The sequence below is a fragment of the Gavialis gangeticus genome, unplaced genomic scaffold (assembly GCF_001723915.1).
Source record: "Gavialis gangeticus isolate Ggan-Ray unplaced genomic scaffold, GavGan_comp1, whole genome shotgun sequence".
Taxonomy (NCBI): domain Eukaryota; kingdom Metazoa; phylum Chordata; order Crocodylia; family Gavialidae; genus Gavialis; species Gavialis gangeticus.
In genome coordinates this window covers 5,278,561-5,282,803 of record NW_017729015.1, presented here as the reverse complement: position 1 = coordinate 5,282,803, position 4,243 = coordinate 5,278,561, and the positions used below count along the sequence as shown (strand labels likewise).

The following is a 4,243-nucleotide window of genomic DNA, read 5'->3' as shown; positions in this document are numbered from 1 at the left end:
AAAAAGAAAAGGACAGTTAAAAAACAACCACCACCATCGCCACCACCACTAGCGACTCTGAAAAGCATCAAAGGTAAACTACAGGAAAGACAATTAATGGAAGGAATGATGCTTCATTTACCTGGCAGGATAAGATGCTACTGGGGTTGAAAAGTTAGCAAGCTGCCCTGACAGGTAAGAGTGATGGCAAAGAGGAGTACTCCTGCCACAAAAGGCAAATACTTCCCTGAAATGTGTGGGAGCTAAGAACCTCACCTCTACCCTACTCCTATAGTCTTTCATAGCAATAGTAAGAAGAAAATCTGCTCCGTGTGTACTTGTGCAGACCACGGGGCTTACTCTCTCCTTGCGCCTTGTGGGATACATGATACCAAGTAAGTTCAAGAAAGGAGACGAGTCTACTTCCATGAATAAACTGCCACAGCTTGAGAGATCAGCTTGTACCAGTTCAGATACATATGCAGCCTGAGGATATCATCTCATCTCAACATAACCTCATCTCAACATACCTGGACAGTAGTGGATCTCCTGAAACGCTGCTCCTCAGGATAAGGCTCAACAGTGAATCACAATGACGAAGGTATGTCACACAGATTTGAAGTGGATGTCAGCTGCCCTAGAATAACTGCCTGTGTACACATAACTACCCCATGATAAATGGAAACTAGAATATGGTAGCTTAGCTCTGTTTCACTAAGAGGGAAGCTAAACCCAGGTGGCTTCCACTTACCAAGAGGTAAGAGCAGATACAGTCAGTTAGTGTACATAAGCTGCTCTGCAATAAATCCCTACCCACTTTTAACTGAATGTAGTTAGTTGATTAACTTGTTCATACCCTAATTGCTGCCATATAGTCACAGGCCTTACAAAAGTGACAAGCTCTAGCCACAGACAGCCTCCACCCGGCTCTGCTTGCTAAGTCTTTCTGAATGGTGGACGAAGAGACCAGACCTCAAGTGGTTGTGCTGAAGTCCCTAATACAATGTGTTTTTTGTTCACTTGTAGAATGATGCATTTTAGGAAGCAGTAATATTTTGTTTTGAATTGTTGCTGTACAGAAATTATAAAACTATGCCACATTCTCCATTACTCACAGCACTACAAACAGGCTTTTAATGGTAACTTGACATTCTACATCATTAACAACCCCGCCCCTATAATATGTATCAATATTTTTGGGAAAATTGCATTGAACCATTTAACCTCCTGACCAAGAAGACAACATCCAATTACCTTAAGTTATGTTGTTTGAAATCCACATTAGCTTAGTAACAACTAAGGTTAATACCTAAAGGTCGTTCAACAATCTGTTGTATAGAGCACATTGAAGTGGTCTGAGAAAGTGTCCACACCAAAACATCAGATTTTTTTGCTTAAGAAAAGATGAAGGATTGCAGACTCACATACACTTTTTACTCTCTAAGTTTGTCCCTCTGGGTCAAATTCAATGTACACTAAGCCATACATGAGAAGCTTGGGCTAGCACTGCCCCTTCTGTGTCCATACAGAAGACACCCTGTGCCCAGAACTGTGATTCTACACTATTCATAAAACACCATATTTAAAAAGAATGAAAATGAAAGAGTAACATTCGCCAAGGCAAAATCAGAAAGTCATCAGGATGTATATAGTGAACTCTACACCCAAGTATACTAAACTCTGCTGCAGACTAGAATAAGAGAGGCTGAGAGGAGTGACCTTCTTTCCTATTGTTATTAGCAAAAGAATAACATTAGAAGAAAATTAAACCAGAGAAGCTATTGTATATTAAAGTTGGTCTTCCTCCTCACAAAAGTACATTTAACAGATGTATACTAGAGAGGGATTTCATAATACTCTATTTATGTGGCAAAGCATTTCTCCTTGGCTTCAGAAGAAGGTGCAATTATTTTTCTTAATGAACGTCTGTATATTAGACCTTAAGTGTTGGAGGCTGCAAGTGGGAGAGGAACAGTGGAAAAAATCTTCATCACACCCTGTTCATTCTCCCTTTCAGCATCCACTCTCTGCCACCATGTGACGCAGGCCTATTTGCTATGCCAAAGAAAACATGGGCCTAGGCTCACCAGGAAAACTACAGGGCCTCTTTTAAACAGGGAGGCCACTAGAGGTATAACAACTGAATTCTTGGAACAACTGAAAAGAAAATAGGGATAAAAGTGATGGTCAGAAGTTTATAACAGGGTTGCCTGGAGGGGGAGAGGGGAGAGCAGACACCGAGCAGAGCATACCAGCCAGTGCCCAATGCCAATGCCCTTCAAACGAGTCCACGGAGCTCGTGAACACTGACCAGTGAAACGCTGCTTGGAGATGTGAGCAAAGGAATGACAGGAAAACAGACTTACCCTTGCCCAGGTTCCCCTTGACCAGAGCCTCCTTCCAGGTCTAACAGATGGGCAGCTTGGCCAGAGCAAGGAGGAGGTTGACCCAGAGGTCCTGGGACTTGGCAGGGCCATGAATGGGGAGTACATAAAAGAAAAGGTGTGGGGAAAAGAAGTGCAGCCAGAAGGAGGTTCCTGGAGAGGTGCTAAAAGGGCTGCAGTATGGCTCAGTCAAGGCAGAATACTCGGCAAGACGGATCTACAGTCTGACCCAATAAATGGCAGTTCTTATGTACTGACATGGCTGCAATCTACACAAGTTTATTGGAGGGGTTTCTGCATGGGAATATATTTTTAGAAGGATATTATATAAGAAGGGAGCTTTAAATTTAACTCAGTTCCCTTTTTGTTTTTTATTTAAAAGCTTTATTACAAACCTCTTCAAATGACTATCCACAGGGGGGGAGAAAACCTTGGAAAACTTGTTTTATACATATCTATTTTCTTTATGACATCATGGGATGAATCATCCACTACTGGCAACTTTATCCTCAAATGTGCCATTTAAATTTTTACAAGTCAATAACTTTGGGGCCTAATAATTAAATGATGGAGAGTCCTGAGGAGGGTGGAAGAAAAAATTGGTTTTGTGGTGATACAGGTAAAGTGATAAAGATGGCTGGAGTGACTAAATTTCCAAGGGATAAAATAAACGTTATGGTATATGTTGTACGTGTTTCATTTTCTCATTATGCAGAGAGCTTGGTAATGATACTAGGGGGATGGGAAAAAAAAAAAATGATCTGCAAGTATATAAAAGATATAAAACAAAGAAGAAAAATTATTTCAAGTGTAATAAAGGGATCAACCAACCGAAGGCAAGGAAAATTTACAGTGTATGCCAGAAAAATGGAACGATGGAGCAGACTTTGGAAGTCTTTAGGATAAATAGCAGATACTCCCTTATTTGGAATTTAAGGCAATGGATTTGGCCCTAGAAATTGTTCCATGGAGAAAAGGTCGTGTGTGACTTCAGATGAACCGCATGGGAACCAAGTACTGCAGAAATTATAAATGGAAAGTTAAAGATACTAGAGTAATCCCTTGCTGAAATCCTGTAGCCCTTGGACACTTTAACAATTAATGCTAAATACCAAATCAGACAGAACGCAGATGCCAAAAAATCCCCCTCTCCCCCACAGCACTCCCCTATTGCGAACAATTAACATTAGAAGAACAGTGCCAATGTTTGAGTTGTTAAACCAAGGAGCAACTACAGTATTTCCCCAAAATGTTACAAAATGAAGAGCAATATGGGTTTTTCCAGAAATTTTATACACTGGACATACACTAGCAAAAAGCTGTTATCCTGACATAAGTAGAAAACAACAACACATCATACAGACAAGTTCCTTAGCAAATACTTTTGCGGACACTAGCACTTCCCTTAAGAACCAGCCAGTCGCTCAAAGAGGGGACAGACAAAACTGATCTTTGAACTTGGCTGAAAGGGAACCCTTTGAGTAGAACATATTTTGCAACCGATATGGAGATTTAAAATGGACTGATCATTTTTAAATATATCTTTTGCCTTTGGCTTAAATTTTTGTTGTCATCTTTCAAACCCTGTTAGAAACCGGTAATCTGCATTTCCTCTCAGGATACAAGATAACAGTAAACTGCTTCTTTCTTCTTTTAATAAAAAGCAGATAACCTCCTTCCCTATCTTCTGCTGCTTTTGCTCTAGCAAAGTTGCAGAACTTTTACTCATACAACTTCTTGGACTGAGAAGCAATTTAGTAAAAAAAAAAAAAAAAGACTCCTTCCCCAACACCTTTTCTACTGCCCTTCAATTCAGAGTGCTGGGACAGAGCAATGAAGGCATCTCACTAAAGCTTCGGAGCAATGAATTCAAGCCCTAA

At 40.4% G+C, this 4,243-nt stretch overlaps 1 protein-coding gene across 6 annotated transcripts in view; it reads right to left on the bottom strand.

Annotated features, from left to right (window-relative positions):
* PUM1 (pumilio RNA binding family member 1) overlaps positions 1-4,243 on the bottom strand; it is a 181,554-nt gene that overhangs the window by 100,542 nt on the left and 76,769 nt on the right. The gene's annotated exons all lie outside the window — the stretch shown is intronic.